Genomic DNA, 15,593 nt, shown 5'->3' with positions numbered 1-15,593 from the left:
CTTGTGAAATTTTGACACAACCTTGGGTTGAAAAGTAGGATCTGTACGAAGAACTACTTTGTCTTTGTGAAAAATACAAAGTTCTTTCTTTACAGACAGTGCATTGATCTCCGACACCCTTCTTGCTGAAGTGATCGCTATTAAGAAGATTGTCTTTTAGAGAAATGCCTTGAATAGGCTCAAAGGGTGTTTTAGTGAGTGCGGACAAGACAGTGCGTAGACGCCACGTCGGAAACCTATGAATCTGTGGAGGGCACTTGAGGATGGCTCCCCTTAAGAACCTCTGTACATGTGCATGCTTGGAGGGATCTTTACCTTGTATCAGTCCCAATACGCAAGATAGTGCTGCTTCCTGTCTCCGTAAGGTGGCTGCTTTCAGTCCAGATTGTAATCCATTTTGTAGGAATTCCAATATGTCTTGAATTGATGGATTTAGTGGATCTTTTGCTTTTCTGCAACACCACCTATGAAAAGCTTTCCAAGTGATATTGTAAATTCTAATGGTGGACTTCTTACTGGAGGCCAATAATGTGTCAGTGATCTCTGAAGAATAACCTAACTTCAGGAATGTAGACCATTCAATTTCCACACGGTCAATTGCAGCCAATCTGGATGTGGATGCCAAATTGGACCCTGCGTCAACATGTCTGGAACAATTTCTAGCCGGAGAGGTTGAGTGGTTGATAGCCTTTGGATAGATGAGAACCATGGGCGTCGTGGCCACCACGGGGCTACTAATATGACCCATGCTTTCTGATGTTGTACCTGTCAAAGAAACCTTGATAACACCGGAATCAGGGGGAAGGCATACAGTAGGCCCTGAGGCCAACTCACTGTCAGTGTGTCCACTGCTGCCACAGCCGGGTGAAAAAGGTTGTTTCCTGGTAGTTGTTGTGAGAAGCAAACAGGTCCATTATAGGTTGACCAAACTGTTCGACTATCTGCTGGAATATTGACGTCTTTAATCTCCATTCCCCTGATTGTATGGTTGTTCAGCTGAGCCAATCTGCTTGAACATTGGCAATGCCCTTGATGTGTTCTGCCCTGATGGAAAGAAGGTGGTGTTCTGCCCAGTTGAATGTCTTTGCTTCCCTGGACAGAGCTGATGACCTCGAGCCCCCCTGATGGTTCAGGTAGGACTTTGCAGCCACATTGTCTGTTCTTACTAGTACATGCTGTTTCTGCACCTGATCGGTGAAGAATAATAGGGCTAGGCATATGGCTCGTAGTTCCAATACATTGATTGGCAGTTGGGTTTCTGATGGTAACCATCGACTCTGCGTTGGTATATTGTCGAGTGTTGCTCCCCAACCTGACAGACTGGCATCTGTGAACAGCTGCATCTCTCTGGGAAGATAGTAAACTCTCCCTTGTCACAGATTGGAATCCCAGGACCACCACATCAGAGATTTCTTGACCTCTAATGTGACCTTGATCTGTGGATTCTGTTTTGTCATGATCTGGTACTGGTGAGGGTGGATTAACCTTTGTAACAGTCTTATATGTAATCTGCCCCACTGAACTGCATCTATGTTTGAGATGAGCAAACCCATCAATTTGGCTAAAGTCAATAATGGAATGTGAGTGTTCCGAATGACTAAATTCACAAGTTGCTTTGTTTTCTGTATCTTGTAGTTCGGAAGAAAGATAGAGTTCTTTCGTGTATCTATAATCATCCCCAAGTGTTCCAACCTTTGTGTTGGTTCTAGAGCGCTCTTGGCTATATTTATAAGAAAGCCGTGTTCCTGTAGACACTGCATAGTTGCTTGGACATGCGACAGAGCTTTCCGGTTGGACGCTGATCTGATCAGAAGGTCGTCTAGATATGGATGAACGTGTATCCCCTGTTGTCTGAGATGTGCCACAACATTTACCATCACCTTCGTGAATACCCTGGGGGCCATGGCTAGACCAAAGGGAAGCACTCTGAATTGAAAGTGTCTGTTCCCCACACAGAACCGAAGGAACTGGCAATGAGATAGCTTGATCGGAATGTGCAAATAAGCTTCCGTGAGATCCAGTGAGGTGAGGAACTCTCCTGGTTGTAAGACCTCTGTGATTGACTTCAGGGTCTCCATACGAAAGTGTCGTAGATGAATGAATCTGTTGAGAAACTTTAGATTGAGTATTGCTCTCCAGTCCCCGTTTTTCTTGGGAATCGTGAAGAATATTGAATAAACACCTCGACCCTCTGATCTGTTGGAATGTGTTCTATGGCATTGATCTCTAAGAGAAGTGTGATTGTTCATTATAGATCTTTTTGTAGAGTTCTTCCAGATTGGGGACACCAGAAAACGTTCCAGTGGAGTGCTTTTGAATTCTATTGCATACCCGCATGACATGATAGACAATGCAGTACATGCCTTAATTGCCATAGTTACCGCCTTTTGTGATCTTTTTAGGGCTAGGTCAATTTTCTTGTCCCAACTGTCTCTAATGGAACCGTGCCCATCTTCTGACACCAAACCCGGATTTTGAAGAGCCGTCACTGGTGCATCCATTACTGGAACCTGCAACATTTCGTTTGCAAAAACAAGCAAATCATATAACTTTTTTACAAAGGCAGGAAACTGCCGATTAGAGTTAGGTTTTCCCCATTCAGCTTTTAATTGTCTCTCAAAGAATTGTGGAAAAGGGAAAACCTTGGTAGTGGTGTGTGAACCTGGGAAAAACTCCCTATCCCCAGTAGTTTTATTCCTGGGATTGGTATCGGTACTGGGATTCTCCTCCCCAGAGGCAGAATCTTGGAGTGCCAGTGCTGCCATGACCCTGGTTAACAAATACTGATAGTCATCAGCTTTAAAGCAGTGAACTGACTGCTCTGGGACACAGATATCCTCTACCTCCTCATCTGAAATAAAAGTCTCTTGATCTTTGGATTGTGACTCCACATCCGACTGATTCTCCTCTGAATCTTCCTCTAACAATCTAGAGTTAGAGATCTCTTTTCTGGCTGCCTTAGTTGGCCAGTTGCGCTCTCTGGAAAGATTTTTCTCTGGGTGCCTTGAGAAGGAAGAAGGAGGGGAAAGAGATCTGGATCCCACTGACTCCATGCCCATAGACCCCGATTGACAGGCATTAAACATTTCTGCTCTAATTGTTTGCTGGACCATAGTCATAAATTCAATAGAAAATGGCCCTTTAGGGTACAGTACATTACCACTTTGTTGTATTAGGGCTGGGTCGACCATGGAGGCGTGATCCGATAGGGGTTGGCCTTCTGTATTGTCTCCCACCGGGAGATTGGTAACCGTCCCAAGGGGCAAAAGCATAAGGCTCCTGGTGCCTGTCTGGCGAAACGCACGCCAAAAATTTTCCTTCAAAATGGCTGCTGTCAGATGCGAGCCTCTAGTGGGGAGGAACTTCAAGCCCTTCCGCTGAAGCCCCTGGATGTTTCAGCCCGTGATGACTAAAGTCACTAAAACGGGCAACGTTGCCGGGAATTGCAGCAAGCTGGAAAGACATGCCGGTCCCAGGGTCCACTCCCACAGCCGCAGTGCAAGGACTTATGGAGGACGCGTCTTTTAGGAACTCGTCCCTGAAATTTTCCATCCGCCGCTCATTGCTGCGCTTCGCAAGTGAAGGCAAGGAAAAAAAAACAGTCAGCCACTTTAAAAGCAGCCACGGCCGCATCGCTCTCCCAACTACTGCGAAGGAGTGAAGGCAGATGGAAAGTGAAAGTAGCTCAGTGTAATAGACTGGAATTTAAGAAGATTGTTAGTCAGAGGAGTAAGGTTGGGAAAAAAGGAAGAATTAGATTAGGAATAAAGAATAGGATTAAAATTGCTTTCTATCTTCTAGGAGCTAAACTAGCTAGTTGCTCTCCCTCCAGAGGCAGGAAAGAAACTGAGGAGATCTGGGTGCTCCAGGATCAAGGAAGAAGAATTATTCTATTTCCTGCCTCCCTGACAAGATGGTGGAAAGCACCCAAGATGTCCTCCTGGACTCAGAGGGAGAACAAGCTGCCTCTTCAGTATGTAGTAGAAAGAAACTATCAAAGGTGTTCAAGATTTCCCTCTCTAAATTTTGTTTATGGCACCAAGGGGATTACCTGAAAAGTGGACCAGATACTGTGGATAGCATTAGTGCAGTTCAAAGAATCACCTCTTGCTCTGTTTTCATTCAGGATATAAAGCCCTACTAAGGAATGTAGAAATCACTAATTTGAGGATATGTACTGCAAACTTACTGTTCAAACACTGTTGAACATTAGAAGGCTAATTTGCCTACCTATACTAGTGTTTTAATTATAGTCTTTTTTTAACAATGTGTCATTCCTAGTGTCATCAGAAATCTGAGAACAATTTGAGAAATCCTGTAAGGATTGGTGCTGCATATAGTAAAATTCTCTCTGATACTTGACCAAACAATAAATTGTTAGTGCTTTTTAAAAATCAAACTGCCAAATTGGAAAGAACTGCATAATAATTGCTGGGAAGACTGTCTAGAGACAGTGGGGGATCGAACATTATAAAATCAGTGCAAATTCAGCAATAGCCTAAATACAGGTCATCCAAAAATAAAAAGCAGCTCAATTTTGCATTACAAATAAATGATGCAAATGTGCATAATTAATCTTATTCTGTTTCTCTCTCTCTCTCTCTCTCTTTACTATTTTACATAATCTTGCAGGGAGATAAGCAGGGCACTGATCAATGCAATTTTTATTTATCACTCCTGTGATTTGTGATTTCAGCAGGCATTGCCCACACAGATATTTTAATGTATTTCTGCAATAATTTCTTTTTAAAGAAAATTAAAACTAAGATTATCAAGAAGCTGACTTCAACAACAAATACCACATGATATACGTAGCTCTGCCTATAGTGTTATGGATAAGTAGTGGATAGTTAAGACAGCAGAATGTCTGTAATATGGTCTGTAATATGGTGCCAATAAAAAACACACTAAACACACTAAGTGAGTCATACTTACATCCCTCACTGTGTGCTGGCGCAGTCTTCATAGCTGAATGTCAGTACTGTTTGTCTACCTGGCTGTCTATCATGTTTCTAAAATATTTATCACCACAGCAAACAATACAGAATAGCATGTTTAAGAGGAGTCTGATTATTTGTTTCATCCCCAAAGGTTCGAAGTGTGACTGCAGGGCCCTAATTTTATTTGCACATCAAGTCACATCACAGGGATATTTCATCCAAAGGTATCCATTATCACCTCAATATCTCAACTAAGTCCATCTTCATCTCTGTCTGACCCTTTTCCAGCATGAGGTTCTGAAACTGGCTACCTGTTACTGAAAGCAGTTTGCTCCAGGGGATCAAAAGATTAATTCTAAATCTCACCAGTTATTCAAGCAAAACTACCTTGGATTATATGAAACAGGTAGATTCCAGAGCACATGAGCCATAATATGGACTCAAGAAATCAGTACATAAGCATGTTTTCACTTGCCATTTTGTACTCTGGTATAGACACAAAATACATACACTCCTCATAATCTGTTCGTGTGTGTATAAATGGCAAGGTTTCCTTGACCTTTTGGCTTGAATGTGAAAGGTAACTTTTTACACTTTTGATTTTGATAACTGCATGTTTACTTTGAGCTCAGTTATGTACACCTGAGTAAAAAAAAAACAGGTGAGAACAGAAATAGGCATCATATTCTACACCAAAATGTCACAAGAAATGATAGCCCCATAATGAATTCTCCCCAGTCTTCATCACCAGGAGCCCAATGTTGAGCATAATGTCTGCATCTACCCTGACAAAAGGGGCGTTGGCATTCCCTGATGTGCATAAAAGCAAGGGTGCCTTGATAACTGAGAACTTGACCTCTTAGGTTTCTCCTCAGTAAGCTGTAAACTAACTTCTAATGTATGAAGCTTTATTTAGAGGAAAAATGTACCCTAGAGTTTAGAAACTCTCTTCATAAAAGCAGCTCATTGATAATTCTCAGTTTCCATTCAGATAAGCATTAGGTATGTGTTTACAAACCCTATAAAAAGTATCCAGCACCACGTTAGTTTAACTGTTAATCTGTGATAGTAAGATTATTCATATAAACAAACTCAGGATACGTTTAAGGAAAGCGTGTCTGTCACAAGCTACTGAGGAAGAGGAGTTAAAACCTTTTCATGAGCCAGTCTGCTTCCAGGCATGAGCAGAGGTGGGTGGGGCAATTAATACTGTTTAAGACCACAGGTCCTCTGGTCAATGGACATTGGAAGAGAGTGAGCATAGCCAAACTCACAAGGTTGTCTGTCTGCAGCTTCATTTTTATCAGTGGTGCTCGAGGTGAAGAACCACTATTGCTGAACAGCAACTGTGACCTGCTTGAGACAAGTAAACCAGCTGTGCCTTGCACATTAGCACAGAACTGTGTGTCTAGTGAATGGAGAGCAGTGCACCCCCAAGGGTACAGGCCATGCTCCATCAGTATCCCTGCAAAGCATTAGGTATCCTGCTGTTCCTTGGTTGCCTCCAATAGATGTTCACTACTAAGGACACAAAAGTTCTCCTGTCATTCAGCTGCTGCTCCCAACCTGACAGTAGGTATTTACTCCATTCTGCCCAAGCTCACCAGCTGGACAGCAAGGACATTTATCCCTCAAAACACAGGATAAGGTAGTCATTTAGCACTGGCACAGCCACCCCTGCAGATATCAGAGACCACGGCCATGCAAATGATTTGCTCCGGCTGCAGTATGCAGAAACGCCTTTTCTTGTAAAAGAATACTGGGTTGTTGTTCTTGGGTTTCTTGGAGGACAGTCAAGGATGGGTGAAAGGAGAAACAAATGACCCCACATCCTCTTCCCTGCTAAGCACACCCATGAGTAACACTAAAAACACTCTCTTGTTTTAAGGCTGCTTTTATATACCCATATGCATAACTTTGCTGTGTAATGATCACAGTATATATGTATGTGAGCTGAGCACCATTTCTTCACTGCCTATATTTCTGATGGGAAGGGGAATGGGTGACTTGTGAACAAACAATTATGTTACCATTAAGGAATGCAATAAGGGTAGATCTATCCATAGGAAGCCTGAGGCAGCAGGTGGCAAGTTTCTGGCAAACGGTCAATTATTTAATGTACTGTTATATTTTAACTATCCTATTTTTACTGACTAGCATGAGGAAAACTTCTTATATTATTAACTGTCTTAGAAATTTGACTGGCTGAATGCTGTGACCCCAGCCCCTCAATGTGGAAAGGAAGTACATCCCTCTTCTGTAACTGCACATCCTGCAGTTTGATTTTGGCCAAAACCAAGTCATAAAACTAATGGTTGGAGGAATTTTATACCAAAAGTTTCTTAGGAAAACTGACCCCAAACCATTGCAAAATCAATCAATCAGAACCTCTATTCCACTGCGGACTGGTCAGTGTGGCTGCATATTCCTTATCAAATGATAGCATTTGTTCAGTTGGGCAAGTCATTATGAAGATCACATGGAAGGGAAAGCTTACAACTGTGCCTGCTTACAAGTCAGCAGGTGTGAAGCAAGGTGTTTCTTAAAGTACCTGTATCTGAACCTAATGACACACTTTTCCTTGGTACGTTGCCAGGTTGTGCTGACAGACATGGTCTGGGAATTCCATGTTTCTCAGGCATACATGGGCCCACTTCAGATCAGGACTGTGGCATTCAAGAAGTGAGGCTTCAGCCTTCTCTGCACTGTAGGCCCCTGAGAGCCACTATTTGCCCCACTAGGGAAATTCAATGTGAGTCACAGCATGCAGCCAGTCAAATTTCTAAGACAGTTAAGAATATAAGATGTTTTCCTCATGCTGGTCAGTAAAAATAAAACACATTAAGTTTCCCCAATGGAACAAACAGTTTTTATTAAGAAAAGCTATTAAGAGCATCCTGGCATATTCTGTACCTAGGGTCTTTTCTCTCATGGGTTGTTTGTGCTCTTCCCACTGAAATACATCTCTCTTCATAAGTTCTTTTGCTTCCTTCCCAGCACTCAAAACATTTTGGACTGCTTTCCTAATTGTAGCTAGCAAGAACAAGAAACTCAAGAAGGAAAATTAAATGCTATTTACCGGCATCCCATGTCTTCCACTGGGACCCTGGAAAGAAACAAAGGAAAGGAAACATTGGCACAAAAACTGGGGGCTGGATTGGCATGCAGAAACCATAAATACATTCAGTTTTGATTATTGAAGGTGCCAGATCCAGTCCCTGGCATCTCCAGTTAAATATTCATGGACAGCAAAGTTAGGAGTTGCCTAATTCTCAGAAGAATTGATAGCAGTCAACTATACTGGGCTAGATAAACCAATAGTCTGCCTCAATAGCACATGGAAGCTGGCTTAGAAAAGTTAAAGTTTGATAAGTCACTCATTGACTGCTAGCACACAACATGCTTATCACAATTCTCTCAATAGTGATATTTCTCTCTATTGTGTTCTCAATAAGTTTATTTCTCTGTTGTGTTCTCAACAAGGGTATTTCTGGCTGGGAACAAGTGACATTCTAGAGGAAATAGACAGGTATCCTCCATAGTGTCCAGACCAAACTTCCTTCTCTCCACCTTCCAAGAAAAAATCCCACTTCCCATAAATAATGAAACTATCTGGCTGCTGAATGCTCTTGGCAAGTTATTTCTGGAAGGGAGAGTTTTTTCTTGCAATGCTACCATACCATGGAGGAGGGACAAAAGTCAGAGCACTGGTGGCAGGAAGTCTTTGAGGACTGGAGAGAGGTTACTGAAACATCTGTCTACTTCCTGTGTGTCTGTTATGTTTGTTATGCTAATTTGTTACACTTTTGACTAATTTTGGAGGCCACCTTTAGCACCATATATGGTACAGTAAAAATCTTCTACACAAACAAACATTCCACATAGATCTATTGTTGAAAAGGGAAGTTTCGTGTGCACACACAGTACATAGTTAAAGGAAAAAATGGCATGATGCTTTAATTAGGGGACACCTTGTTAGTCAAACATGTTGCAGAGTGTCACAAGAGCCAGATGTTGAAATAAGCTGCAAGCCTCATTCCTCTTTAGAAGGACACATGCAGAGGAAATATCAGGGAGAAATAAAGATAATTAAGATATATGGAGCAACACAATATCTCTTCCCCCTCTTTGTCTTTCTTTATATATACATCACAGGGGATGATGTTGATAGAACAAAATTATAACAATAGTCTGATAGGTCATCACTGGAAGCAACTTGTGTGAACACTGGGAAGCAAAATTGTTAAATATATCAACACGATTCCATGCATATTTGCTTAGAAGTAAGCCCCACTGAGTTCAATGGGACATGATGCCAGGCGTATGGTGTTGCCCCCTTGCTTCAAAATCCCTTGCTGGCCATAAAGGTTTCTTGGCAAACTCAGTCTACAATCCAAAACATCTGTCTTCACAACCCAAGCCAGAGTGCTTCATACTTGACTGAACCCAATTTATCCCTACTGAGATAAGTAAACAGTCTGAACTAAAAAGAAAAATTGATGTTGTCACTTATGATTTGAGTCTTGAGAATTCTACTGTGGAAGGAGGTTGGATTAAATGAGTAGGCCACTTCTGAATATGGTTCTAACTGACATTGATAAAAAGACTTAAGAGTTTCAGTTTTGGAATACAGATGACCAAGTACTCCTGAAAAACAGGGCTTAATTGTCAAGTATGCCATCTTCTTTCTATCCGCCTGCCTGCCTGTTTAAATTAATGGGTTGAGAAACAACTAGCCCATTTGTCATCCAGAACCATTTCAAATGTCTAGACAGTACAAGCCCATACCCAGACATTGTAAGAAGGAGGTTGGGAGGCATTGTAAGTCAACAGAAAATAGAACAACTTCAATTAGAGGTATTATATTTGCAGTTATTTAATTTATTAAATGGTGCATAAAATAAAATCAGGCACATATCAATTGGTTCTCAGCCCAGGAAAAATGATTGCCATATGTCTACCAGCTCAGGCTCAAGCAATGCTTGGCCTACCCTTCCAGCCAAGAAAACAATGCAGCCATGCCCTATCAAAGCAAAACAACTCTTACAGCTGACAATATAAGAAAAAAGCTCTTAGTATCAAACAGTGAGGTTATGCTCTTTATTGTAAACTTCTGACACACAAAAAAATGGCATTCTTAATGAACACAGTGTGCAAAATCCCTTCCTGGCCATGAAGTTCTGCTTGGAGCCTACAAAAATGTGCACAGATGTCAGGTAGGCCAGTGCTACATCAATAACGCAGGAGTCAGGTCCACACAGACAAGCTACGATGAAATATGATCACATCAATCTAAGTTTTTGCCCCAGATTTTCTCAATAACTTTGTACTAAATAGTTCCTAGTTAAATTCAGGGGCTGATCAAATTGTTTCTGCATTGGTAATAAATAGGGGTCCCAAATCCCCCGCCTGGGCGGGGGACCCCCGATTTGGAGCCTCCTCCCCCCGCTCACTAAAAATCTGGAAAGCAGGGGGGAATGGCGGCCCTCCCCACCTTCCCACCAAGACGAGCCGAGCGCGAGCGTGCCTCTGGCTGGGTTGGCTGCCCACCGAGGTCTCGCGCCGCTGGAGCTGGGCGCTCCTTTTCAGAGCCCTTTTCTTTCTGATGGCACAGCTTCCCTTCCTGCCTCAGCCCAGCTGGCTGGGGGCTCTTCCGCGCCCTGGTGGTGGAGGGCTGGCTGTCCCCGGAAGGAGGGAGGGAAGCGCGCTTGTGGGCCTCTTCTGCGGCGGCAAAAACATTATCAAAGCTAAGGCAGGCAAACAAATGAAAGAAAAGTGAGCTCTGTTGCTGCTGGCCGCGCTCGCCGCCTTGGCGCCCGCAGCCACTCTGCAGGCGACGATGGCTCCAGCCGCATCACCACCCCCCGTGCCTTCACTTCCTACCAGGGATCGCAGCAGAGCCACTTTGGGAAACCCCTGGCGGAGCAGGTGCTTTCTACAGGAGCCAGCAGGTGACGGGACTGCACGCGAGTGCCGGGACTCGTCAGGACTGGCTCTTCTGACTGCTTTGACTTGAGGGAGGGCAGGTGAACTCGCAGCGGCGAACTGGTGTGGGTGGGCAGGCAGGCAGGCAGCCCAGTGGGCAGCTTCTGTTGCTGGGGAGGGGAATGCCCTTAATCAATGGGCAGGCGGGAGCGGCAGTGTCGGAAAAGAAGGTGCCGGGATTGCCTTGGGCGCTTGAAGCTGGGGGACAGACAGTCGCCTGGCCAAAGTGGGGGAAGGCAGGGACTGCTGGGGAGGGCGAGCAAGCGAGTGCCAGAAGGGCAGCAGCAATGGAGCACGGGACCAGCTGCCCATCGTGCCTTCCTTCACAGCAACACATACACACCAGAGTTGAAGAGCCCATGATCCTCTGGGGACGGGGCTTCCCCCTCTGGTCAGCTGACTCGGTGGCAGCGCGAGAAGCAGTTCCCCCCACCCCCACCCTCCCCAGATGCAGGACCATGGCGGAGTGTAGATTTGCATTGGGGGGTGGATCCACATGTCACTTGAGAACTTATCACCAGCTTTAAGAGGGGATTGGATAAAAATATGGAGCAGAGGTCCATCCGTGGCATAATTGTCCATCTTGGAGTTCAATTATGCTTGTCATACCCTTGTTCCTGGCTCCGCCCCCAATGTCTCCTGGCTCCACCCCCAAAGTCCCCAGATATTTCTTGAATTGGACTTGGCAACCCTAGTAATAAACGTGGAAGTAATGAAAGGAGAGGTAGAAGAGGCAGTTGTAAAGTTGCCTGCCCCCCCTTGGGGGGAGATGGGGATGAGGCTTTAAGGTTGCCAAAACCAGGTTGGGAAACCCCTGGATGTTTGGGGATAGAGCTTGGAGAGGGCAGGGACCTAAGTAGAGTACAATGTTATAGAGTCCGCCCTCCAAAGCATCCATTTTTCTCCAGGGAAAGCTATATCTACAGTCTGGAGATGAGTTGTAATTCCAGGGGATTCCCAGGTCCCATCTGGGGGTTGGCATACCTAGGCAGTTGGTTCTTTTGTTCTATAAATCTGATTGGTGATTGTTTAGAAATTAACTCTTTCCCTTCCATTGAGAATGCTGTCCATACTCTGACTTTTCAGAACTTTTCCCTCCCACCTTCCAGTTGCCCAGTCACTTTACCATCTGATGCATTCTTCACACCACACACTGACATGAGTTTCGGTACTTACAGGGGGGCCTGAAAGAAATAGAAGCAGGAAAACAAGTAGTTAACACTACAGAATTCATTAATGCTATTACAGTCTATACAAAACAGTTTCAATAACATCAGAACTTCCTGAACGCTTCCTCAGAATTTCATTTTTGTAGTATGGTGGCTGGCTTAAATCTGTAGTACCTGGTTTAAATCTCACCTTACCAACCAAAAATGATCAGTTTTTCAATAAAGACAGAAGAAAAAACAGGGAAAAGGACCAATTGAAAGGTATACACATATATTGTAGGTAACTGGTGAAGAGATACAAAATATGTTTGCTGGATACCATGTGCAGCACCAGAACTATATTAAAATACCATGAAACTCTGAATTGTAGACTTGTTTTGGACTTTAATTTCCAATAAAATAACATTCAGTTGTAGGGTATGAGTTGCTATGGGAGGCAACTGAATCTCAGTCTAAGTTCTGTTTTGTTTTGGGGGTTTTTTTAGCCAGTTTGGTGTAGTGGTTAAGTGTGCAGTCTCTTATCTGGGAGAACTGGGTTTGATTCCCCTCTCCTCCACTTGCACCTGCTGGAATGGCTTTGGATCAGCCATAGCTCTCGCAAGAGTTGCCCTTGAAAGGGTAGCTTCTGGGAGAGCTCTCTCAGCCCTACCCACTTCACAGAGTGTCTGTTGTGAGGGGGTAAAGGAGATTGTGACTGCTCTGAAACTCTGAGATTCAGAGTATAGGGCGGGATATAAATCCAATATCACAGGGATGGCCAATGGTAGCTCTCCAGATGTTTTTTGCCTACAACTCCCATCAGCCCCAGCCAGCATGGCCAATGGCTGGGGCTGATGGGAGATGCAGGCAAAAAAACATCTGGAGAGCTACCGTTGGCCTCCCCTGCAATATCACCTTCTTCAATATCTACCTCACAGGATTGTTGTGAGAATAACATGGATAGGAGAATGATGTGTCTGTTGCGGGGGAAGAAGATAAAGGAGATTATAAACTGCTCTGAGACTGTTTCAGAAAGAAGGGCAGATTATACATCTGCGGTCTTCTTTTTGGCCACTGTGTGATGGAGCCTTGGACTGGATGGGCATTGGCCTGATCCAACATGGTTTCTCTTATGTTCTTATTTTCTAAATCTGAATTAGATGTATAGCAGTCCCAGTAAGGGCATCAAAACTGGAATGAATCTTCAAAAGTGCAAATTTATCACCTGCAAATGTATCAAATGCAGCTATCTCAGATCAGACCAGGAAGTAAATAATACCAGTGACCAACATTACAACAGTAGTTCCTCGCCACACACCCACATTTATTTTGTACGTTGACTTGTCCAGGGCTGGCCTCAGGTTTTTTGGTGCCACAGGCAAACTCTGGCACCCATTGGTTCCAGCATTCTATTTTCTATGGTATTCAACCAGGTGTTTTGGAGAAATCGGTAAACTTCACACTGCCCCCACTAGGAATGCCAAGCAAGTAGGAGTTCATCTCCTCTTCTCCTGCCAGCTGAGCCAAACCAGGGGTTTGAGGACGTGCATTCATAGGGTTAATAATAATAAACTTTTATTTGTATCCCGCCCTCCCTGCCGAAGCAGGCTCAGGGCGGCTAACAAGACATGGTATACCATGATTTACATAAAACAATTTTAAAATACAGTTAGTACATACATTTAAAAACCGGTTACATAAAAAGTTAAAAACTACAATAAATTAAGGTGCTATGTTCAATAGATGTATTTCGATGGCTAGATATCGCTTTCATGGCTCCTTATATGCTTGCAGAAAGAGGGTGGTTTTGCAAGCCCTGCGGAACTGATTAAAGTCCCGCAGGGCTCGCACTTCCTCCGGTAATTGATTCCACCAGTGGGGGGCCATTACGGAGAAGGCCTGCTCTCTTGTCACTCTCAGTTTGGCCTCCTTTGGTCCAGGGATCCTTAAAAGGCTTTGGAAGCTAGATCTTAGTGTTCTCTGGGGAACGTGTGGGGAGAGGCGGTCCCTAAGGTAGGCAGGGCCTCGGCCATATAGGGCTTTAAAGGTAATAACCAGCACCTTGTAGTGAACTCGGAATATAATTGGAAGCCAGTGCAGTTCCTTCAGCCCAGGCCGCACATGTTCCCACCGAGGTAGTCCCAGTAGCAGCCTGGCCGCCGCATTCTGCACTAGCTGCAGCTTCCAAGTTCGGCACAAGGGCAGCCCCATGTAGAGGGCATTACAGTAGTCTAGTCTCGAGGTGACCGTTGCATGGATCACTGTTGCTAGGTCGCTACGTTCTAGAGAGGGGGCCAACTATCTCTGGTTGAGGAGATAAGCAAAAATGGCAGATGACACTGAAAAGGTAGGCAACAAGGACCTCAGTTAGGGTTGCCAGGTCTTACCTGGCTCCCAGTGGGGGGAAGTTTCTTGAGCATGTGAAACATGCACAATGTGATGATATTACTTCCAGGTGATGTTATCACACCGGGCACGTCAGGCACAATGGAGCTCTTTGGGGGCGGGGTGGGAGGCTGGGCACCCTAGTCTCAGTGCAGTATCTCTCTCACAGTGGGTAGATGACACTGAGGTACTGCAGGGGGCTGGGCAAGAGGTTAGGCAGTTGAAGGAACAGCACCAACCGAGCCACATACACACACACACACACACACCCTCCGGTTTTCTGTCCCCCTCTGTTTTTTTCATAGTGTGCTCAACAGCTCCCTTCCAGTTCCCCCCCACCGCCTTCTTTCAACTACTTCTGTGAAGTTACTAGTAGCTGAATGGCTTTTTTTACCCTTGTACCCTTTACTGTCACAAAGAGGGATGGGGAGATGAGAATGTGAGGAGTTGGCAAGCACAATTTGGGAGGCTTCACAACCCTCGATTTCCCACAGGCTGGGAAACACTGCATTACAAGGTTGTTGCAAGTATTACTGAAATAACTGATATGCTTTAGCTCCACAAAAGAACCACAAATGCTAAGTATTTTTATAACATCCACTATGAACAACACCTATGACACAAAAGACAAGGGCATCAGTTAAAACAGAACAATATAAGTGAGCAGTCTGTGAAGCTCACTATCAAATATCAGACTCTCCCAACAAATACAGTTTCATGTGCACAGATGCATCTGCCCTGGCACTGCAGAGGATTTGGGGGTGGATTTTCCAGTGAAACCTAAGTTCATGCTAAGCAATGGTGAATCTTAGTGGTTCATAACACTGCCTTCTTGAGAAGAAAAACTACAATGCTGAACAAACTTACTTAGCCTCTTGAACTTTTCGTTCAATCTTTAAACCACCTTTCTTCACCCTACCAAGGATTTATATTAGGACCCCCTTAAGTGTCTGTAGCAACATAATCACATAAGAGAAGCCATGTTGAATCACGCCAGTGGCCCATCCAGTCCAACACTTTGTGACACACAGCGGCCAATATATGTGTGTGTGTGTATATACATACATACATACATATATATACACACACACACACACAAACACATACATACATACATATACACTCACACACATAT

The sequence above is a fragment of the Heteronotia binoei genome, chromosome 6 (assembly GCF_032191835.1).
Source record: "Heteronotia binoei isolate CCM8104 ecotype False Entrance Well chromosome 6, APGP_CSIRO_Hbin_v1, whole genome shotgun sequence".
Taxonomy (NCBI): Eukaryota; Metazoa; Chordata; class Lepidosauria; order Squamata; family Gekkonidae; genus Heteronotia; species Heteronotia binoei.
The sequence above is the reverse complement of the archived record's forward strand: the minus strand, read 5'-3'. Positions refer to the sequence as shown.